Raw genomic sequence first — 25,755 nt, forward strand, 5'->3', positions numbered from 1 at the left:
CAGGGTATACATCATTTGAATGACTGTATGGAAGAAAAGTAAACATATCAGGAATACTGCAACAGGAATCAATGCAGGTAAGTTACAATTACAAATCATATGTGGACAGATTAAAATCAAGAATGCAGGAAGCACACAGAATAGCAAGGTGGTGGGGGTTAAGAATAAGAGAACAAGTAAGGTGCAATATGATATGAAACAGATCCTGAAGGAATTTAAGATCAGTGTCAAAGTATTGCTCTCCAATTATTTCATAAGCCAAGGCAGATCTAGAAAACTAGATTCACAGTAGCAAAGGCCATATGAAGTATTAAGGGTTGATACTCCAATGGGATAATAAAGATTAAAAGAAACAAATGTATATGCAAACAGACTGAAAAAGTACTTTCAATTTCAGGCATGGCACATGCAGGAGGGATGTTACTACTACTACTACTACTACTACTACTACTACTACTTCTATAAGTGGTAGTAGTAGTAGTAGATGTTGTAATAGTAGTACTCCTCACTATGTGCAAATTTGAACACAGAGAAAATAACAGTGGATTTTGAAGTAACCAATGTAAATAAGAGTTTTGACTGTATTATGATAATTTAAGGGAAGTTGAGACATACTATACTACATTGAGAATAGTTAGACATGTAAATTTAGATGCTACTACATATCATTTTCAAAAGGCTGAAAGGAATGAAAATTAGTAGTGCAGAGATGTTGGGACTCAATGAAAGAGCTGAATGCAGGATTAATTGAGTGTCGACTCTTAGGCCAACAAGTAACATGGCATATCAAGAAAGTCACAAGGCAATAGCAAATGGTGCAGCAGCTAACAAGGTAAATAATTAAAATATTATAAGGTAAACTAGATGAAGCTGATGCTACAAACAATAGAGAACACATAAAGTCTATGGAAAGGAACTCAGAAGTACTGTTAAGGTTGACTACGGAACAAGTGGCAGCAGTAAGTGCAACAGTGTCCACAATCAATAGGACAGTAAGTGCACAATCAATAGCACCAGGAATGGAAATATTTATCAAATTGTATGTTAAAGAAACAGACATGGGATTTAAAAGGGTAACAACTTTTGTAACCATATGTGAACAGGTGTTGCAACTGCCAGATGTATTTGGGGCAATAGAAGCAGAACATGAACATACAATAATTGCAGTTGTTAATGCACAGAAGGGAATATTGCAGCCACACATAATGAGCCCCATTCAAATTGTAAAATTTCTTAGTTTAATATGAGAGGAGCTAAAAGACATTAAGTTTCCTGTTCCTATAACTGAATCAGTAGGTACCCTTTGTTAAAGCTGAGTGATGTAGATGTATTCATAACTCTTCCTTTAATTGATAATAACATGTTTAACTTGTGTAAAATACTTTCCATTACCAAAAGAGAGTCCTCAGTAAGAGGAAAGTACATATTTATTCAGCATGAAAATGAATTTTTGTTAAGTGATGAAGCAAAGAGACAGTATACAAAGCTGTCAGCTTAAATTGCAAGGAATTATGTAAAAACAGATGGTTTTGCAGACAAATGTTTGTACTATTCTCAACATTCAATTGGGAAGACTGCTTCAGCCAGTAGACAATATTTGCAGCAATCGACTAAAAAGAATAGTATATGTAAATCAGAGACTCTGGATACACTTAAATAATGAGTGGTTGTCTGTAGCTCCTAAAGAGGAAGGTCTGACAGTACTATGTGGATACAGGTTCCATGGAACGTATTGTTGAAAGGAGAGGGAAAGGTGAGTTACTAGAGCAAATGTAAGAGGTATGGAATAAGAGTGTTCATACAGACAGATCAGGTGATATATACAAATACAACTAAGAAAGATATAATACCTAAAGCAGGATTGGAGTTTGATTGTTGTCTAATAAATAATAAAAACCTGAATATTTACTTGTCAAATTAAGAATTACCTTTGGATCATGTTGTCATACAGTTTGATGATTTGAAAGTTCTGGGGAAAGATTAGATGATTAGAAATAATGGATGATGAACAGTAGGAGGAGATGAGATGCTTCAGACACTTAACACATTTTCTGTCATGACTTATGTAAGCATAACACTTATTATATCAGTTACAGTATCATGCTGTAGGAGACAATGTAAACATTGTATGGAATTATTCTGATAAAATGATTGTTGTGGGAAAATTTGGTTAGAACTACCACAGTAAACCAGTGTCCAGACAATATGTCATCTTGACAATCTCTAAACAGAGGCACCAAGAAAGTAGTAATCTATGAAAGGACTCCTAAAGACCATGACAAAACAGTAGCTTTTAGCAGCAGATGGTAAGTTCAAAAGTAAAATATTGTAATGACTGAATACTGTAAAACAGTGTATTATTTTCAGAAAAATAAAGAAATTTTTGAATATTGTAGTATAATTATAGAGTGATAAGGTTAAGTTATGTACAGTTCCCAAAGTATAACTGAAATAATAAGTATACCTATCTACAAGACAGAATAAGGTTGAATTTTATTTGTGCAGGTCTGTGACTGAAGCTGTGAGAGAGAAAGAGGAGACACCTGGTAGAGGCTATAATACATCATAAGAACCCAATGGCAGGTGTAGGATGAACTTGCCTTATATGGAAAAGCTTCCTAACCACTCCATAGAGCATCTGAAAGGTAATTAAAGAATAACAAAGTAAGACAGCAAATGAAGCATTAGATGCTATATCATGTCAGGGCCTGGTGGGTTCTAGGGAAAAAAAAATACTAGGACTGGAGTCCAGTGACAGATCTGTAGGGGACAGTAATGGGGAGAAATAGACAGCTTCAGTGGAGATAGGTGTAGACAGAGGCAGCCAAAGTGTTAGGCTGATGTTGCTGGCCCAGAATAAGATAGCTGCAAGGCTCTGTTGATCATAGATTCAGACGAGGGTTTCAGTCAGTAGACAGAACATTGACAGACAGATACTGTCTCTGTGAAAGGACTTTACTTTAGAGGAAGACACCTCAGCAAGGAAGGTCAACTTGTACTAAGATCTGAAATAAACTTCAATTTTAATTATTCATTTTGTATGCTTATTCTCCTCATCATCCACCCATACCTACATCCACATTAGGGAATTTACAGCAGACAATCAAGTCTCCCCCTTAATTTCATCAACTGACTGAATCTCCTGTCACTCAAATCCCTTTCGCTCAATCCCAGGCAAAATCCATGCTTGCATGTGACAACTAGCTTCAATGCAAGTTTGGATAGAAGGGAAAATAGATGGATTTGCACAAAGTTTGGTATTATTGTTAGATTCTTAGAGTAAGAGTTTGCAATATAATGTCAGTTCACTTCAAAAACTATGTAATGAGGAAATGGAAGTTGAAGCTGTTGATTTGCGTCAGTCCATTCTATTTATAGATTATAAGGAAATGTAATCATCTTTCACTTTGCTCATTTCTTATGTCTGTATTTCAATGTTTTTTTTATTTTACTTTATTTATATTTATATTTGTGTGTTTGTGTGTGTGTGTGTGTTTGTATGTGAATAAATGCTGATGGTGTGTAAGAGGACTGAAACAAAAATGGTTGATATTAATGTTAGCTAAAATCTTGTGAAAAATATCCTAACTACATTTGGGTTCAATAATGTTGGAAGATTTGTGTAATTAATTCAAAAGTCTTTTCCTGCTTAATGTGTAAACTTCAGAATGTAAATAACTAATAAAGTAGCAGCAGTAGGAATAGATTTACCATCAGTTCATACAAGAAATGAAATCAATGTGTCAAAATAATGTGCAAGTGTTCGTAAGAATATGTCAACATCTTGATTTTCAGGTTGGAATAAATAAGTATGAGATGAAACAAATAGAGTTACCTACAGTCTTGACTATGAAAACAGAGCATTTATCATGATGAAGCCATTCGCACAGGTTATGAACAGAATATGTATTTCTGAACTAAAGTAACATCCACACATAATGAACTAGAAGGTGTGGTTCTGGAGAGTACAAGCAATGACGGTGGTGAATAATCTCACAACCTGGATACAGTGTAGGACACTTTTATCATCACACAGAGCATACACAAAACAAGTGACTGAACACAACAAAGCCATAAGCCAGACTTTCTGTCAAAAAGTTTCTACTTAGGGTTCTGAGCACCCACCAGTGATGCTATTTGTCCATGCAATGTTCCCCCAGAGCCCCCTCCTCCTCCCTTAGTGCAGAGCATTGTGGCAGAACTGAGAGAGGCACCTCTGATTTTGAAAAAGGATACAGAGTATAGGTTGAGTCACCTCCAAGACAGGATGAGATTCAATCCATAGATTTATGGATGGGTCGTGAGTGAGGGCTTGTACTGTCCATCATGTTGTTGTGCCTCAGAAAACTGATCATAGTTGAGGATAGATGACAAGGTGCTAATGCATGAAACATAATCTTTCACAACATTCTCTGCATCTTTGACGTGGTGGACACCAGTGGTAAACTAGGCCATGTAGTCTAAATGCTGAAACCATTGTGGGCAAGTGTCCTTGGGTGGGTTTCAAGAGACAGTAAATGGGTGATGATCAGTGCAGATAATCAGGTGGTGTCCTTCTACATCCAATCTGAAGTAGAAAATCCCTTCATAAAGTGCTAGTAACTCCCTGTCATATGCAGAGCACTTGTTTTGTGATGATGTGAGCTTGCATGAAAGGAAACAGAGGAGCTGTTGCATTCCATCCACCTCTTGTTGTAGCACAGCTCCAACAGTGTGTCACTCATGCATGGTGTTATGATGAGCTGTGCACTGCCAAGGTGGTGGCCTGGGTAAGACAGTCCTAAATGTTTTCAAAAGCAGTTTGTATCTCACTCATCCATGTGAGTTTGCATTTGCCAGTGGTATCTTTACAGGCGGGAGCATTTGTTGGTGGGACTTGCAGGGAGGCTGGCTGTAGAAGGTGTCTTCTGGAGAAATTTATCATGCCTACAAACTGATGTAGTTCTTGATAGTCTTTCAGTGGAAGCAGTTGTAGGATAGTCTCTATATGATGTAATGTTGGATGGATGCCCAATGCAATGACAATATGATGTCTCAGAAAAAAGACTTCTTTAAGTTGATTTTGACATTTGTCTTTGTTGATTATGATGTTGTTATGAGAGAGGGTGTTGAAAACTTGTCTAAGGTGGTGATTATGTGTTTCCTGGTATAGTGAAAAAATGAAAAATGTCATCAAAAGAAGCAAAGCAGAATGAGCATTTGAAGAGTAAATCATCAATGAAATGTTGCAATGTTTATGCCACATTCTTAAATTTGTACACCATGAAAATAAATTTGAACAAACCAAAAGGCATGGTAACAGCTGTTTTGTAGCTATGCCATTATACAATCAATAACATTAAAAACAGAGGTGTTGCCAAATAAGGATAAAGTCATGGATGTTTGGTGCCACGTAGTTGTCCCTAATGGTATCAGCATTGAGAATTCTGTAATCACCTGAGAGAGATAAGTTTTTTTTTCCGGCATAAATTTTATGACAGAAGCCCAGGAACTGATGGAGGGGTGGACTACCCCTGCCTGTAAGAGCTTGTCCACTGTAACTTCAGCAGGCCTAAATAGATCTGGTGGTAGCTGACATGGTCTGTGGCATACTGCAATGACCAGGTGTGGTGATGATCTTATGTACTATTCTGTTTGTGATGGCATCTTGTCTGAATTATTCTGTTGTTGACGGGGGAGGGGGGGGGGAAGGAGGGGGTAGGGGAGTACAAAGACTCAGTACAGGATGGGGAAATGGGAAGCACAGCACTAATCTTCAACCTTTGTTGGAGTGTGTGGGGGCAGTGGTGCAAGTTTGTTCTTGTATGGTCACAGAGGTGCTGGGTCAGTGTGGCACAGAGATATTGGTGTGATGAAGGTGCTGGATGGAGGCAGTTGATGTAGTCAGTCAAAAATCTATTGTGTTGGGAGTTCACGTTTGATGTCTTGGATCTTGTGTCTGATGATGCTGTTGTCATGTTGTAAGTTAAAGTTCATTTTGTACATGTCAAAATAGAGTTATTGTATGTGCTGAATATGGCCAATGGTATGGAGTGATTACTGGAGAAGACAATGATTGTTGGGTATATCTATGAGAGGAGGTAATACCACTATTACCTGGCTGAGCACACCAGAAGCAAAGTATCCACTGAGTTAACAACATGCATTTTTCAGGTCCAGAACCAAATGGAAGTGCTGGAGGAAGTCTGTGCCAAATAATTGGTCCTGCTACATATGTGACAATAAATGTCAAAGTGAATTCTTCATTGAGGCCAAGTTCTAATGTACAGACTTGTGAGCTGTAAACTTAGATTGTCGAATCATTTGCTGCACATGGTTCAACATGTATGTGGGATGGTGTATGGAAACTAGTGACGAAGTCAGTGAAGTGCTGACCTCTGGGCCTCTATCAATGACATAGAGCCTGCTGTTGATGTGCTCACTTTCAAGAAGTCTGTTATCCTAAAGGGGATGGGGCAAATGGGATATGTCATCATTGGGGAAATCAAGTTCTAATGTACCTAAAATGAACCAGGCATGTAGTTTGGAAATTGCTTGGAGGATGGAAACTGCAGGCAGAATCAGAGTATGTTGCATGACAATTACAAAAGCAGTTCTGCAAAGGCACAGTGTGGTCAACAGCGTGTTGCAATGCAGCTGGCCATCTTCTGCACAGGCATAAGCATGGCACAGATGGTGGGGAGATGGGGTTTTTATGCTGTTTCATGAAGATCATTGCTCTGGCAGTGCGTTGGTGACGTCAGAATCAGTAGAAGTCAGGTTGGCTCGGCTCAAGGCTGGTGAGCCATCGTTTATACTGCCACTGAAGTTGCAATCATGCTCAACAACATGTTGTCAATATTATTGATTTACTGCCTGCCTTTTGCAAAAGAATATACACTGATAAGCCAAAACATTATGACCACTACCTATCACGACAATTGGATGCCACCTGGTGGCATTGCAGGTAAATGACACAGGAACAAAAGTATGTAAGCAGAGCAGACATGGATGGGGATCACCTTAGTGAAGAAAGGACTGAAAATGGGAAAATCCATTGAGATAAATGACTTTGACAGAGGGCAGATTATTATTACACAGAGCCTATGTATGAGCATCTTGAAAACAGTGAATTTGGTTGAATGTTCAATGCTACTGTGGTGAGCATCTACAGAAAGAAGTAGAATGACAGCAAAACTGCCACTAGGCACTAAATGGTTGGCCATCCACAATTATTCAAAGAATTTGGAAGCTTGTCTGTTTTGTGAAGTAGGATAAATGGTGATCTGTGGCATCTCTGCCAAAAGAGCACAATGGTGGTGTACACACAAGTGTTTTGGAGCACACTGTACATTGTACATTGTTGAACATGAAGCTCTGCAGCAGACCACCTCTAAGTGTTCACATGTTGGCCTAATGACATAATCAGTTATGATTACAGTGGGTATGGGACCAGTGAGATTCAACCATCGATCAATGGAAACATGTTGGCTCTACAGGTGAATCACATTTTTGCTATACTAGGTCAATGGTTGCCTCCACAAATGACATCACTGAGGTAAACAGTGGCTCCAGACATGCAGCATAACTCAGATGCAAGTTGTCAGGAGCAGTACTATGCTATGGGAGACATTCTCCTGTACTTGCATGGGACCCGTGATAGTAATGGAAGACAAAGTGACAGTTGTGAAGAACCAGCATCCTGTCATGCTTGGGGTCTTCCCCAATGGTGATGTCATTTCTCAACAGTTTAATTGGCATTTTCTTGGAGCCAGAACCATGCTACCATGTTTGAGGAGCATTTTAATAAACTCACATTGATGTCTTGGTGATCAAATTCACCTGATGTAAACTGTATGGAAACCATCTGGGTTGACTCATTTTTATGTGAATTACATGACTTGTGCATAGACATCTAATGCCACATACTTCCACAAACCTACCAGCAAACTGTCAGAGCCCTGATAAGTATCAGTGAAGTATTTAATTTCAAAAATGGACAAATAGGCTATTAAGCAGGTGGTCATGTTTTTGCTCATCAGTGTATGTGATCAGCAAGTTGAAGCATGCACCCAGAAGTTCAAGCTTATAGGAGAATATGGCTAGAGTACTCTGTGGCTTTGGCCCATTACCTAGCTTGCATTTATTGTGAATCTCTCTAACAAGCACAAAGCCCCAAGCAACTGGAAAAAGGCACAGGTGACTCCAGTATTTAAGAGGGATAAAAGAACAGACCCACAAAATTACAGGCAAATATCCCTAACTTTGGTTTGCTGCAGAATCCTTGGACATATTCTCAGTTCGAACATAATAAATTTTCTTGAAACAGAGAACCTTATTTCCTTGAATCAGCATGGTTTTAGACAGCATTGCTTGTGCAAAACTCAGCTTGTTCTTTTCTCACATGATATACTGCGAACTATGGATGAACGGCAACAGGCAGATTCCATATTTCTAGATTTCCAGGAAGCATTCGACACAGTGCCCCATTGCAGGTTGTTAACAAAGGTATGGGCATATAGAATAAGTTCACAGATATGTGAGTGGCTCAAAGATTTCTTAAATAATAGAACCCAGTATGTTCTCAATGGCTAATGTTCATCAGAGACAATGGTATTGTCAGGAGTGGCCCAGGGAAGTGTAATACGACCACTATTGTTCTCTATATACATAAATGATTTGGCAGACAAGGTGGGCAGCAATCTGCAGTTGCTTGCTGATGAAGCCTTAGTGTATGGTATTGTGTCAAAGTTGAGTGACTGTAGGAAGAGATAATGAGACTTAGATAAAATTTCCAGTTGGTCTTATTAATGGCAGCTAGCTCTAAATGTGGAAAAATGTAAATTAATGTGGATGAGTAGAAAAAACAAACCTGTAATGTTCAGATACAGTATTATTAGCATCCTGCTGGACACAGTCATTCAAATATCTGCGCATAATGTTGCAAAGCGATATGAGATGGAACGAACAAGTGAGAACTACAGTAGGGAAGGCGAATGGTCACCTTAGGTTTATTGGGAGAATTTCAGGAAAGAGTGGTTCACCTGTAAAGGAGATCATGACCTATTCTTGATTCTTCAGTACTGCCCAAATGTTTGGGATCTATACCAGGACAGACTGAAGGAAGATGTCAAAGCAATTCAGAGGCAGACTGCTAGATTTGTTACCAGTAGGTTCAAACAACTCACGCGTTATGGAAATGCTTTGGGAGCTCAAACGGGAATCCCTGAAGGGAAGGCAACGTTCTTTTCATGAAACACTACTGAGAAAATTTAGAGAATCAGCATTTTAAGCTGACTGCTGAATGATTGTTCAAATATGTGTGAAATCTTATGGGACTTAACTGCTAAGGTCATCAGTCCCTAAGCTTACACACTACTTAACCTAAATTATCCTAAGGACAAACACATACACCCATGCCCGCGGGAGGACTCGAACCTCCGCTGGGACCACCCACATGCTGAATGATTCTACTGCCTCCAACATACATTGCACATAAGGACCACAAAGATAAGACGTGAGAAATTAGAGTTCATACAGAGGCATATAGACAGCTGTTTTTCCCTCATTCTATTCGCAAGCGGAAAAGGAAAAGAAATTGCTAGTAATCATACAGAGTACCCTACACCACGCACCATATGATGGCTTCTGAGTATCTACTTACATGTGGATGTATATGCAGATATAGATGTAGATATACTTGTGGGGGGAGCTTCACAACCCACAGAGTCCCTAAAGTATGGTCAGGTAGGAGGTGAAGGTCGATCTGCTTGCAGATGGGATGCTACTGAAAATTAATTGTGCATGATGTAACAGACTTGTTCCTTCAGGGAGTGAGTGAGGCAGGTAACAAATATTGTTCTGTGACTGAAGACATCACTTGATGCAAAGACACTGTCCACCATGGCAAACCATAATGTTGGATGGTCTGGCTGGAATGATGGTATTTTGAGGTGTGTCCAATGGTTCATTAGGTAGGCCAGACAATGTTCATAGTGGGAGAACAGCTGACACCTATTTCCTGTACGCAACAGAACATGATGTTTGGTAGATGATGCAGGAGGTGATGCAGTTAGCTACATGAGCTTCAGTGTAATCAGATTCACATGCAGCATGGTTGATATCTCTTTAAAAGCAATTAAGCATATATCCAACTTGTTGGATTGCTGTGGGTTTGGTGTAGCCCAATCTGAAAAAGAAACAAACTACATTGTTTGTTACATTCCACTGTTTCGTTGTGTAGCTCTTTACCATAGTACTGTCCAAGAGAGTATCACTGTCATTTTTTATCACAAGTGATGCATGTTGTTCACAGATATAAATTATATGGCACAATGGGGACACAATGGTAAGATTGCAATTGCACAATAGTTAGAAATGATAAAATTATATGTAAACATGGTAATCGGGTTCATTAATGTGATTCTACAAGATATATAGGTGATGACACTGGCAATTAATTGCACAACCTGAATACAATACAGAACACTTTTATGATCCCAAAGAGCACACACAAGACAAACAACCAAGCAGAACAAAGCTATAAGCCAGACTGCCTGTCAGAGAGACTCTAACTGGAATTCCAGTCGACCATCAGCGACAGTGGTGTAACGAACTAAACTGGGGCTCGGAACATGACACTTTACACTTTATTGGCCTTCCTGGCCCCCACCTCCATTGTCCCATCAGCACTCAGAGGACAACACTTGATCCCTCCACCTCAGCACCTGGGGTATGACACTGCACATTTTGGCATCCCCCTCCCTCCAGAAACAATAGTACTATAATATAGAGAATTTACTCCAACAATAACACATTTTCCAGAAAATCTTGTTTGTCATGGAGACCATTTGGTGTCCCTCTACAATGATAGAACACTCCCTACCTCCTCACTATACCCCTGATCAGTGATGCTACTGGTCAGTGCAATGTTCACAAAAAGGTAAAGATAAGCTTTGCCTGTTATGCAACAAAGAGTAATGTTTTGTTAAATAAAAATTTGTTTGTTGCTGTAATGTGTCATTTTTAAACTTAATTTGGAAAAGAAAAGGAAGTGGTAAATTATGGTTTAATGACATTATAACAAAGAAGTAATATAGTAATGAAGTGATGAGTTGTAACGATACAATAATGAAGCAACAAGGTATTTCTGAAATAATATGGAGTAATAAGAAAGTTAGTGATCAAGTAATAATTGGAGATATGAAATGTACAGTCTAGCACAGCAATGGTTAGGAACCCTCTCTTTGGTTTTGCAGATGCACTATTACAGTTAACTAGGTTCGTTATGTAAAATATTAAACAAGAGTACAGAAAAAAGCAAGTAACGAATCATAACTATGTGGAGTTAAACATAAATTTTGCAGGAAGTTCTTGTAGAATGTAAATTCTTTAAGATTAAAGGAGACTACACACTGAAAAGGGGAAGCATTGAGTTGTCAACAGACACACACAATAAGAAGAAAATGTCCTAGCTTTTGGATTTTATCCTTTGATAAGCTAGTGTACAATAACTCTTATTCTCTCTCTCTCTCTCTCTCTCTCTCTCTCTCTCTCTCTCACACACACACACACACACACACACACACACACACACACACACAGACAGACAATCTGACAGTGCCAGTGCTCTCTCGCGGCAGGTGGACTGGTTGTGGTGGTGAGGGGGGGGGGGGTAGTGTTGGGTGGGGTGGGGTGGGGGGGGAGAGGGAGGTAGAAGGTAGGGAGAGGGTCTGGGGATGGGTGACTAGTGGCTCAGTGGCTCAGTGGAAGGCAGCCAGTTTGCTGGTTAGGAATGGGAGAGGGAGAGGTGGCAGGTATATGGGCTGGCACAAACGTAGCAGCCAGTGGGAAGTGTTGTAGCAGCCAGTGGGCAGTGGCACATACTGAAGGTGGTGTGAATTGGGAAGGGGTGGTGGATGGAGGAAGGGGAAACTGTTGGGTGGAGGGTGCGGGAACAGTGGGTTACCTGAGATTGAGGACAGGACAATTATAGGAGCAGAGGCTGTGTTGTAAGGATAACTCCCATCTACGTAGTTCACAGAAGCTGGTCGTGGAGATGTACCGATACATGGTACAAAATATTAAATTGTGGAACAACATATCAGACACAAAACAAAGTAAAACTGAAAATTGTGAAACTCTGAAAATGCATGCGTAATTAACTGTCAGAACAGTAATTTGTAATGAAACAAAATGATAATGAAGCAAAAGCTCTACAAGATAACTGTATAGAATCTATGTAGAAATGTAATGGTTCTTTTACTTGCTGGTCAAAAAAAAAAAAAAAACAGCGTTATTACACACTCTCTCAGTTCTAGCCTTGGAGAAAAAATTGCATGCTACGGCGGCAACCTTGCATTGTAAGTTGTGAATTTTAAATAATATATGGTAATTTATGCTGATTATGCATTTTTCTTTGATGTGCATAGTGATCTTCATACAGAAGTAAAAATATTATTTGCAAGGCATTCAGTACACTGGATATAAACAACCAGAACGGCCAAACAATCAACCATTCTTGGCAGAAATCTTGCGTATGAATAATTTCATTATAATTTCATTGTGTTCCATCATCAACGGACACTTTAAAAGACTCACATCATAATTAGTAAAGAAAAGAAAGTGCATAAATTAATTTATTTCATATTAAAGTAAAAACTACAAACATTCAGTTCAGTACAGACATTGACCGCTTCTCAACAAAACAAAGTTTACTCCATTTAAAAAAGGAAATACTTTCTTTAATTCAAAGGTTTCCTTAAAGTTGGCTATGGTGAAGCTATCCTGAAGCAAAGCAATATTTTAATGTCATAATACCCAATATAATCCCTGAGATTATGTCTCTATGAACGCTCCACGTAGACATCAGTTTTAACAGATTCTAAAAGCATCTCACACAATCCTATATTAACGAGGTGGTAAGTCATATGCTGTTAAATAATTAGAGCTCAGAGAATGATTTGATGAAAGTTATTCTTTCTTGTGTCTGCTCCGCCAAATAAGTGCTCTATTCATGCTGTTGCTGGACATAAAATATCAATGAAGTTAGGTGTTAAGATTTTCTTATGCTCTTTTTGTCACATTTGTTCAAGACACCATATGTATACTTGAGATGGTGTCTGGACTTGGGCAGTAGCAGTACAGAGGGAAGGAGCCATATAGTTCAAGTTGTGAAGCAGCCATTGAAATTGAGCATGTTTTGCTCAGCTGCATGTTGTGCCACTGTGTGAGCAACATCCTACCCAAGATCTTTCCCATCCCTCCTAAAGTAGTATTCCATTGCCCACCCAACTTACACAAGTCCCTACCTATCTTAGTCCCTACCTATCCCATTCCCACTTCCACTCCCAATCCCTTGCCACAGGGATCATATTCCTGCAGCAGACCAAGGTGCAAGACCTGGCCAATCCATCCACCCAGCACCTGCTACTCCAGTCCTGTCACAGGCTTATCATACCTCATCAGAGCAGGGCCGCCTATGAAAACAGCCATGTCATATACCAATTCTGCTGTAAACGCTGCACAGCCTTTTATATTTGTACCCACCAGCTGTCCAGCAGGATGAACAGCCACTGCCAAACTTTTGTGAAGGACAAAGCTGAGCATCTGGTTGCACAACATGCTAATCTGCAATGGCTGCTTCACAAATCAATCCATCTTGACCCTTCCCACCTTCACCAGCTTCTCTGACCTACATAAATGGAAGTTATCATTACAAAACATCCTCTGCTTCTTAATCATCCTGGCTTCAATCTCAGGTAACCCACTTTGCCCTAACCCTCCACCCAACAGTTTTCCCTTCATCTGTCACCACTTCCCAATTTACTTAGCCTTCAGTGTGTGCCACCTCCAATCAGCCACTTCAATCATTCCAACCCATATACCTGCCACCCCTCCCTCCCCCAATCCTAGCCAGCAAACCGGCCGCTTCCCTCTGAGCTGCTGGCTACCCACCCCCAGTCTCTCTTCCTCCTCCTCCCTGCCACCTCTCTCTCCTCTACACACTCCACCTGACACAACTCCCACCACAACCAGTTCACCTGCTGCAAAAGAGCATTGGCACTGTCAGTTTAGTTGGCATCACATAGTGGCATAGTCATGTGTCTGCATGCATATGAGTGTTTGTGTTTGTGTATTTTATTTTACTCTAGGTCATCAAAGGATAAAATCTGAGAGCTAGCAAGTTTTCTTCATTTTGTGTGTGCCTATCGACAATTCAATCAATGCTTCTGCTTTTTGGTGTGTGATCTTCTTTAATCCTAAAGTATTTATGAAGGTAAATATAATTTTGTTATGGTGAAACATTAATATGGACTGAGGCAGCATTTGGTACTATGCTTGTAATTTATGACAGTTTAAACTAAAATATTACTATCTCAACATTATGTGAAACTCTATACTGCTGCATAATTTATTTTCATATTTGCTACCTATGGCTTTAAGTAAATACATATTAAAAGAAAAGATGCTATGATAATTAACTAGTTGCAACACATGTAAACATGAACATTCTGAAGGGGAGAAATGGCAGTGAATTTGACTTGTTGTTCAATAAGTTTAAGCAATTTGCTTTGAGTGAAATCAGTTGACATTAAAAAAGAGCTTCCATTCAATTAATTAAAATTATATAATGTGTTGCCATACAATAGTTATCAATATCAAATGCATAATGAAAATTTTTAATTGTTTTACTCTAGGTTTAGAAGGAAGTGTATCATTTTGCTAAGGTAAGTTATTTTTCATAGTATTATTTTATTTATTATGAATTCCCTTAATCTATTATTTGGAGCATAGGGCTGCAACAAAGGATCACTGTCTTTTTCTGTTTTCTGCTAGTATTTTCATTTCTTCCCATCTTCTTCCTTGCTGTTGACCTTCTGCTTCAACTGTTTGTCTCCGCGTCATTTTTCGCCTGCCTCATTTCCGTCATCTCTGAGGGATCCAATAAAGTGCTTCCTTCACAAAATGTTCATTTGGTCTCATAAGTCTATGTACTAACCGTTTCCACTTCTCACTTCTTATTTGCAGCTCTATTCACTTCTGGCTGGTTCTTTCCCAGAATGTTTGGTTAGAGATGACATTTGGCCACCATTCCCCCAGGATGTTCCTCAGACATCTGTTGTTGAATGTCTGCAGCTTTTGGATTAGCTGCTTTGTCACTTTGCAGATTTCAGATCTTCAAGTTTGTCTTTCATGTTGTTGAGGCTGTGGGATGGAAGGCACTGGTCATCATCTGCAAAACCTAGGTCTTCTTGATGTGTTCCATCGCTCCAGATTTTTCCTCTCACTTTATCCACTGCTTGAGTCATTACAAGATTCAGTACTATGTTAAATAGTATTGGTGAGAGCATGCTGCCTTGCTTGATTTCTGTTTTCACTGCTATTCAATCTGAAAGCAGACCTTGATGTTGAATCTGAAACACGTAGTTTTCATACATGCACTTGACAAGAGCAATTACTTTCATGGGAATTTCAAAAGTTTGCAGAGAGTTCCATATTTTTGTTCTAATCATACTGTCGAAGACCTTTTCAAAGTCTACAAACAGCATGTAAAGTGGTGGCTGGTTCTCATATGAATGTTCAGCTATTATTCTCAAAGTGTTCATCTAGTCAATGCAAGTGTGATCTTCCCAAAATCCTGTTTGTTCTCTTCTTATTTTCTTGTCTACATATGATTTTCTCCTATTTAGGATTATTGACAGGAGGATCTTGGTTGGGATTGACTGCAGGGTGATGCTTCTCCTATTATCACAAACCGATATGTCTCCGTTGTTGGGAAGCTTGATGAGCATGCTTCTGTTCCAATCATTCAGTACTTTTCCATTCATCCATATGGAGTGGCTGTCAGGATGAGAGATTGCAGGGCACTCTCACTTCTGATTTGGTGTAGGGAATATGATCTATGGCGATTTGACTTCAGACATTGTGATAAAATGGTGGGCAGCAGTTTAAGGTCTTGTTTGCGTGCTCTGGGGAAAGAAATATGGTAAGCTTTATCTGCATTTAAAGGAACAGGGTGCCAACTTCAATGACTACAGTAAAAGCACAGCATTGGTGGGGCGACAAAGCGTGTTTTTTCTGGAGGATGATGAAGAGACATTTCCAGATGGCCCCGTGCCATGGTCATATTGTGCAGAAACACATTAAGCTTGGCACGACGGACAGGGGCAGACGTCCAGGTATACGTCCTAGTGCTGAAAAGTCGCCGACAGCACATTGTAGGCCTTGTTAGTGAGCAAGCTGCCAAAAGAAATGCAAACATTCTGCAAATGTCCGTGGGACAGGAAAACTAGTGCCCAGATGTGCAGACTCTGTTTCAAAACATCTTTTGTCAATGTGAGTTTATGGCCGTTCTTTGCAAACTTTGTAATGGACGCAACAGGGGAGATAACAAGCTGTTTATGGAGGGCTGTGCTTCTACCCTGTATTGAGTTAGCACAAGACATGACAAATGTGTGGGAAAGAGGCCGCAAAGCTGAATTTATTTCCGTTTTCTGCCAAGTAACTTTAAAGTCTCTGATTGGTTGAATTGGTTTGCAGTGCAAAGGCCATTCTCCGAGCTTAGAATGCCGAGCTCCAGCTTGTGATTGGCTTGTGTGAAATTGGGTGAAGTCAAAAAAGAGAAATTTGCTTTTGTAACCAAGCTGAGGAGGCAACACAGAGAAAGGGAGATGGATTCTTGTACAAATCTCTTGTACTGGCGCTTCGCTACTAAAGAACTGGAGGTCTCTACCTAAACGCTGAGACTTGTGTCCTTTGCTAGGGCGCGACTTAGAGCCTGTGCCAGTCACCTTCTGAACCATCAGAGGTACTGCTTATATCATCATGGTCACAATGAGTGATGCGTGGGTGCACTTATTTGTCTTGAGTCGGCCGTCTAAACATTTGACATATTCCGACACGCAGAGTCATGTAACGGAGTCAAATTGGTTTGGCAGACCAGCAAATGGGTCTACCTGCACCCTGGAATCCATTGGGGTTTCAGAGGCTCTTAGGGAAGTACCTGCATTCTGAATTAACTGAACACGAGACCGCGTATTTGCATTTCTCGGGAATGTGCATTTAACAGATTGCCGCCGTCCATGACTTCAATTGCCGAACGCATCGTAGTGTGCCGCCTTGACCAGTAGGATGGTAAAGTATTCACTGCTGTGATGTAGGGCTATAATATCTATTTCTCAGTACCTTGTCCTTTTGAACCATATTTTTCCTTTTTTTTTGTGTGTGGTAGAATAAAGATGCTTGGTGGTGGCATAGTTTGATGCCATAACCTGGATTTACGTGTATGAAGTGAGAGAGAGTGAGTAGTGTTCTGGTTAGTGTCATGTGTCAATCCCCAGCAGATCACTTTGTCAACCATAGATCCCATTTTAGTAAGGCTTTTGTTAAATAAATATTTTTGTATGATGTTTTTTTTTAATAATTTTGTTGTTTTGTCTTGTTTAAGATCAATAAATTGATTGTGAATTAGACTACAACTTTTCCCTCAGTTCTGATTTGCATTTTTATGGCAGTCTAGATCAGAAACATAAGGAGTAGCTGTTTCATTTGGTGTCCACTGCGTAACCGTAATCATCTTACAAGGAGTGGACGTAAAATTTCTGCTGTTATAGACAGATCTACTTTGAGTAACTCTGGACTGATGTTGTCCAGGCTCGGAGCTTTCCATTTTTTATTTGTTGTGCTGCTTTAGCAATTTCTTCTTCGGATGGTGGTTCTGTGTTAACTGACATATCTTGTGGGAGTCTTTTCCCATCCACATTCAGTTGAGTTTCACTGTCATATGTATTTTCATTCTTCAGAATGTTCTAAAAATGTTGTTTCCATGAGGGGTTACTGCTCCCCCATCAGGCACCTCCACAGGTGGTGAATAGGGAAATGCTCATGAGATATGGTGAGTTCCAATGAAATGAAATACCAGGGGCAAACCAAAACCAGTAGCTGCTGCCTTACAGAAATGGAGGACCCTCAAAGGTTAAGGGAGAGAAGCCTAACTGAAAACTCCTGTGAGCTTGGCTACAGTCAAGGGAGCAGCCCTCCCATTGAGCTAGGATGTATGGGTCACTAACTCATGAACCTGGAACCAGCATATCATGGAAACTGCAACAGAGAATACCAATAATTGAATGCCTTTAAAGATCACAACTTTGATACTTTTTCATACACTTTTCTTGTAATCAGTTCTTGAGCATGTGTGGAGTCATGGAGACAGTTAGGAGCACCTAGAAATGGACCATAGCGTGGACAGTTGAATGCTATGATTAGAGGTTCTAGTGAAAGAAGATGTATTGCAGGCAAGATGTATCATGAGTGACAGATGTACAAAAAGTGCTATTATTATCTATTTGTAAAATTTTGTTCTTATCCAAGATATTTATAGTCTATACCTACATAAAAGTAATGTAAAAAATTAACAATGTAGAAAAAGACAGATTGCTTCTTACAGTAAAGAAGACAGGTCAAGTTGCAGACAGGCACAATTAGAAGACACGTAAAGCTTTTGGCCACAGACTTCCTCAGTAAAAGAGAGACATGCACCATTCAAACACACAGGAAGGCTGTGGCTGAAAGCTAAATGTAGTTGTCTTTTAATTGTGCCCGTCTGCAACTTAATGTGCCTGGTTTACAGTAAATAGCAACCTGTCTTTTCCTACACTGTTGATGTACTTGCCTGGAGTTTCTATTGTTTAATGTGAAAAAAATTGGTATATTTAAGTATGTAGGGCAATGACCAGCCCCAGCCGCTTTACAATTTGATGTTTATTATTGAAAATTAAGACTATATGAAAAATCTGAAAACTGATTTCCAATGCATATTAAGAAATTTGTAGCTAATTGTTGCACAATGGATTATACAATCAGCTATCTGTCTATATAACACAATATGGGGGTGCTGTGATATAGCACATTGGAATTATTCCATCTGTTCTGACTTCAACTTCTGTCAATAACTAATTTTTTCCCTTTGCTTATTTCTCAAGTTTTGCATATTTTCTAGGTATGTGTATGTGTGAGGTATTCAAATATTTCAAAATGTCAAATAAACTGTTTCCCACTTAGATACATTACTCAGGGTAATATTTTTATGTACTGATTTTTTGCCAATTTATGCATGGGCATGACAACTAACAAACTGTCTAACAGCATGAATGGACACCGCCAAACTGTGACCAAGAGACAGCTGGGACACACAGCTGTAGAACACATCACCCAACATGATGAGTTTTACTTTAATGACTGATCATAGCCTGTGTCATCTAGAGTCTTCCTACCAACCCCAGCCTTTCTTAATTTTGCAGGTGGGAACCCTCCCTACAACATATCCTTTGTCCCCATGACCCGTCTGGCCTCAACCTTTGCTAGACCCTGCCCTCCACCCACCTATTCCCTTCCCTGCCCCCATCCCAACATTATATTTCTGGAAATTACCAATTGCCCTGTTTTACACTAGCTGGAGCTTGTTTAGTATCTTTGCCCCAGAGTACATAACTCCACTTTGAACCCTATACATTTAGGCAGTCTACATGGAAAACACATTTGTGTTTGGTATTACAATTTTGCATATCACAGTTCATTTGAAACTGCTTTTTACTATCAACAACAACAAAATTAAGGAGTAAATTCACTGGAAAGTGAGTGTAAGAATGCTGAGAGCTGTAACAAAACTTATGCTAGTTGTTCAGCTATCTATTTTACAACATTTTTTCTGCTTGATTCTACTGAATAAATAATTTACTTATTTTAGTGGCACTGCTGCAGAAGATAATTTCATATGACAACAGGGAGAGCAAATATATGAAATAAGCAGACACACACTTCTTTAGCTCAACACAATGAGAGGTATTATACTGATGACAATGAAAATTATTGCCAGACTGGGAGTCGAAACAAGACTTCCCACTTACCGTGAGTGATCACCTTACCATTTGGCTATCCATGCAGGACTCATGGCCAGACTGAAACTCCCATGTGGCATCAACCATGTGTCTCTAACCTGTACTCGTACATCCATTATACAGAGTGACCAATTTATCTTGACCACTCTAAATAACTGTTTGTCCAGATGCAAATTACAAAATGTTTCAAGCAAATGCTCTTTAGCTGTCAGGAGGACATCAAACAGCATGATTGCCTTTGTTGAAGCTTTGTTTTTTTACAAAGATATGGACAGTGGTATGACCTTTTTAAATGGCATTCTGTATTTTTTATTCAGTAATTCATTTCATCTCCTAAAGACCTATTCAAAAATGTTTCACAGTGTACCATTCACTGAAACACAACTTTATTAATTACATAACACAACATTGACGTTGTCACTCCCAGTGCTTAGTGCAGGTACTTGTGGTAATGGAACACATCCATGTGCGGACGTTGACAGAGGACAAATGTAAACATACGTAGAGTGCACACCTGTCATTTCATCAACCATCATCAGTTGAAGAGTTGTGTGAGTAGAATGCACACACATGAAGAGAAGGTAGAAATGCTACTCATCTATGGGGAATGTAAGATAGCAGAACAGTAACTGCAATACTGTTTTCTTATGTACGGGTATATTTAGTACAGTAGTTTAATCCTGTTGTTAGGAAATAGGAAGTTTCAACCCATGACAATGCAATCGATGTAGCACTCGCACAGACGAAGCTACCAAAGTTACTGTTTTCACTTCCACTGCTATGAATCCACATGTGAGCACATGACAGCTTGAACATGAGATTGGCATTCCTAAAACCACTGTACATTGTATTCTTACACATCACCGGTTCCATCCTTACCATGTACACCTGTGTCAAGAATTGCATGGGAATGATTTCCAGAATCATGTACTGTTCTGTCAGTGGGCACAGCAGCAAATTCTCGCCAACCAGAACTTCTTCTCCAATGTTCTATTTACCGATGAATGTTCCTTCACAAACAAAGGACAGGTAAATACAAGGAACATGCATTATTGGTCCGGCGACAACCCACGATGACTTAGACAGGTGGAACATCAGTGTCTATGGAGAGTTAACATCTGACACTACAATTATTGGCCCTTACTTCATCAATTCCATGGGGATGCATTAAAGACATTGTCTATCACGATATTCCAACAACTCCAGAGGAGAAGCAGGAATGTATCGTGCTTGCTTGTAATTCTCTTCAGCAGGCAACACTGGAAGCAGTAAATAATTCTTTCATTCAATGAGTGCACCAGTGTATCAGTATTCAGGATCATCATTTTGAGCACCTTTGAATGTTCTACTCCTGGGCAACTGTCCAGGAGAGACAAAGTCAATTTTGTGTTATGTTTTTACTTGGTTTTCATTTGTTTTCTGACAACTCCAGCAAGTGGACATGTTTGTGATCCCAGGCTCAAAGTCAGTGTTGTGTTATGTAATTAATAATGTTGTATTTCAGTGAATGGTGGTACACTGTGATACATTTTTGAATAGGTCTTTAGGAGAGGAAATGAATTACTGAATAAAAAATTCAAGGCACTATTTAAAAAAGTCATACCACTGTTAATATCTTTGTAAAAAAACAAAGCTACAATGAAGGCAATCATGCTGATTGATGTCCCCCTGACAGCTAAAGAACATTTGCTTGAAACATTTTGTAATTTGCATCTGGACTACAGTTATTTAGCGTGGTCAAGATAAATGGGACACCATGTATATATTCCAGTACAGGTGAGACATTTTACTTGAAAGTTGCCTGCCCAGTTGTGGCACATAGATACAATATTGCAGTGCAGTGTTATTCCAAATTATGATGCTGAGTTCCTTTGGTCATGTACACATGTTCAAAGAATCTTTGTATTGTAATTCGGAATAACAAAGGCACAGCAATATCATATTTATCCATCACGACAGGGCAAGTGACTTTCAAATAAAATGTCTCACCTGTATGGGAATATACATATTGGATGTATGAGTACAGGTTGGAGATTCATGGATGATGACATATGGAAGTTGGGGTCTGGCCATGAGTCATGCACGGATAGCCAAATGGTAAGATGACCACTTGCAATAAGCAGGAAATTTGGATTTGAGATGCGATCTGGCACAAAATTTCATTGTCGTCATTCCATTCTAAAGATGATGGTGGTCCATATTTGCAGCAGCGAATATGTTCAATGAGAGATATCTCCAAGACTATGGTGAACTGCAATCTTGGTTAGTTTATCTTTGCATGGACTCCATTTGAAATTGTTATCCAGGAATTATAAAAAACAATGTTTAATTTAGTGTATGTAGTGTATGGCTAGGAGGTAGTCTTTGCTTGTTTAAAATTTAATGATACTAGTGTTTGCTGTGGACCAATTGTATTAGTTTGTATGGTGATGCACTGTTTTTTGAGTGAAAGTGGGTATGGACAAGCTTTTCAGTGTTTTATATTTGTATTTATTGCTGCAGGCTATGAACCAACTCTCAGCCTGAATGGTCACCACAAAATTATGACTAACACCACCCAGCAGCAGAACATGCTGCTGAACACTATACGCTCCACTTCAGAGGCTCCTTCAGAACTCTTGACATCTGGTTCCTACCCCCAAGTACTAGCTGTGTAAATACCCAGTGACTTTTGTTATAAACATCAAACAGAATGTACTGATCAGTTCAGTATCCCACTACTTTAATTTTGGCATATATATTCTCTGAGCAATATTTTTTCTTCTTTCTTCCTCTTATTCTTTGTGGTGGCTAGAGTAATATGCCCACCAGTTTTTTTTAACCTCCTATGACTAGTCTAAATGCCACACCGTGATGTTTACTTGTTAAGAGAACACTTAGTGAAAGCCACTGAGAGGTTACCCCACCCATCATCAACAGTACATCCCTCTTACAATAAGATGTCCCTTTCGTAGTCTGGCCTTGCATGGTCTGTGCATCTGCAGTGATAAACAGTCCTGTCACCAGACCTTCACAGAGAGTCACAACAGCCTCCAAATCTATTCCATAAACTGATTTTTCCTGACATACTCCCACAGGCCCCTCATCCAACAACTGCCCTGCTAAGTACTTGTAAGAAGTACCACCCCAACAACCCAGTATCACTGCATACTGTAGCAACTTAACTACATCCTTTCACAGAGTATTAGCTACAAATCACTGCTCCCAAAAATGAGGAACATCCTACCCACAATCCTTCCTAACTCTTCCAGTGTGAGTTTCTGCTGCCCAGACAATCTACAAATTATCTTGGTCTATCATTATCACAAGCTACTCCTAACCCCTTTCCACATAGACCATATCTCTGTGAAAGACCAGGACACAAGAACTGTCCTATGCATGCACCTGGTACATCCTATTCCAATCCTATCACAGTCATATCCTACCCTGTCAGAAACAGTGCCACCTGTAAAAACAGTCATGTCATATACCACGTCTGCTGTAACTTTTGCATATCCTTTTATGTTGACATGACCACCAACCAACTACCCACCCAAAACGAAAGACAACTTCCAAACTGTGGCCAAGTGCAGAGTTGATCACCCAGTGGCAGAACATGCCACTGAGCACAACATGACTGACGTAAATGACTGCTTCACAAATCATTGCCATCTGATGTAGTAGACACAGGCTGCCAGAAGGAAATACATATGTACATATATAGCCAATGATAACATGCCCTGCAAACCATGCACTGCTTCCACAAACTGCCTCCATTCCTTTCTGTTTTGTGCTCAGTTCTTCCAGATATCTGCAGTCCCGAGGGCTGCCAAGTCCTTCACCAGCTTGTCCAGCCACCACTGTCTTGGTCATCCTATGGGGCATCTGGTGCTCAGTTTCCTTTCAAGTGCCTTCTTCATCTGTCTTTCTGCTGCCATACAGGCTACATGGCCTGCCCATTAGATTCTTTTACTCTTCAACTTCTGTAGGATTATTAGATGTTGTGTCAAGAAGTAGATTTTGTCATTCTTCCACTTCCTCCTCCTCCTCCTCCTCCTCTGTTCTCCTTTACCTGATATCAGCCCCCATATATTCTTCATTACTCTTCTTTCAAATAATAATTTTTTTGCCTTCTCAAATTTTATCATGTTCCACGTTTCCATACATGACTGCTGGGCATTTCCTTGTGTTACAAATTCTCATCTTAGTGTTCACTGGTATTGATTTTGAGCTGAGTGTCTCCTTGAGTGATACATGCGATTCATCTGCACTGCTATTCTTTCCTTGATATACACTTCTATGCTGTATTTACTGGTAAACCAAAATCCCAGGTATCCAAAGTGGCGAACTCTATTGAGCCTCATGCCACCTATATCAAGAAATTATCCATGCTCTTGTCTTCTTCTTAACTGCTTTTACTCTGTTTTGTCTTGATTCACTTTTAACCAAACCTTCTGTGTGTAGATGATCATTTTCTGGTACATTTCTTTCAACTAATAATTTCATTCACTTAGTAGTATTATACCATCTGTATATGCACAACAATTAAAATTACCATCCATCTGTACACCAGCCCATTCCTGTTACCTACATTTCCTTATTACTTTCTCTAAGATGACACTGAACAGAACACATGAGAGAACATCCCCATGTCTGAGACCTGTCTCAGTTTCAAACATTTCTGAAGTGACACCTCAGAAAAGCACTGCTGCCCTTGACCCATTCATATATGTTTGCACCATTATTACAAGCTTCTCAGGAATTCTGAAGACACACAGTGCACTGTACAGGCTATTTCTGTGGATGCTGTTGTATGCGCACTGAAAACAGATGAACAGACTGTAGATGTCTTTATCATATTACCGGTCTTTTCAAGCAACTATCTCAGAGTGAAAATGGATGTATAGTTGATCAATTGTGCAGAAAGAAATTGTTTTACCAATTTCTTCATGAAGCATTTTGAAAGATAAACACTGGATTTGATACCTTGTAAACGTATAGAGTAGTGCAGGTACGTCACTTTTGACATGTTGAGTCATGGTGAAGAACATTTCCATGGCTTCCTAACACATCTGAACAGTCTTTGTGCCAATTTTCTATGGAGACAGAAAAATACAAGAATGCTACTCTTTCTCAATACGCTGGTTACAAGGAATGATACAAACCAATACCAGCATGAACTTCCAAGTCACCAACTGAGCCACAAAAGAGGTGTGATCATTATGCTCATAATGTTCAGAGGTACAATGGGTAATCCATCAGGGATATAAGGAGCCTCAAAAAACCTAATGCCCAGTGAAGTTACACATCAGTAAAAGAAATGTCAGGCATGAATTTTCTGCCATACATCCCCAGAGTGACAAATAGAATTGGCCATATACTGTGCAAACATGGTAACCAAGAATTTCGGAGGTCTTAGATTCAATAAGGACAAATGGGACCCACTTGCCATATCAGGAGTTTACCACATGCCATGTACACACGGAAACATCTATGTTGGAATGACCAGATGATCCAGCAATACCAGGATCACTGAACATAAATGGCACTGCAGGTTGGAACAGGTGGAGAAATCAACATTGGTGGAGTATGCACTGTGTGAGACAGACCACATTCTAAAATTCGTAGACTAAGAGAAAGGTAGTCACTTACCTATAGTGAATTGTTATGTGGCACACAGAAACATTAAACAGAAAAGAGTTAACACTTGCTCTCAAGCTCTTTTTCTTTTTCTGGAAGAGTGTGCACAGTCACATATGAATGTATGTACTCATATTAGAAAAAGCTTGAAAGCTTGTATTAACTGTTTTCTATTGCATGTTTCTTTCTTCTATAGGTAAGTGATCGCCTTTCCCTTATTTTGCATTCTTTTTCATCCAGAAATTTACATTATTTTACA

General features: G+C 39.5%; 1 protein-coding gene across 3 annotated transcripts in view; it reads right to left on the reverse strand.

The window, feature by feature from the left end:
- The window catches only part of LOC126095281 (protein broad-minded-like), a 263,464-nt gene that overhangs the window by 122,827 nt on the left and 114,882 nt on the right, over positions 1-25,755 (reverse strand). The window lies entirely within an intron of this gene.

This window comes from Schistocerca cancellata, chromosome 8 (genome assembly GCF_023864275.1).
Source record: "Schistocerca cancellata isolate TAMUIC-IGC-003103 chromosome 8, iqSchCanc2.1, whole genome shotgun sequence".
Classification (NCBI taxonomy): Eukaryota; Metazoa; Arthropoda; class Insecta; order Orthoptera; family Acrididae; genus Schistocerca; species Schistocerca cancellata.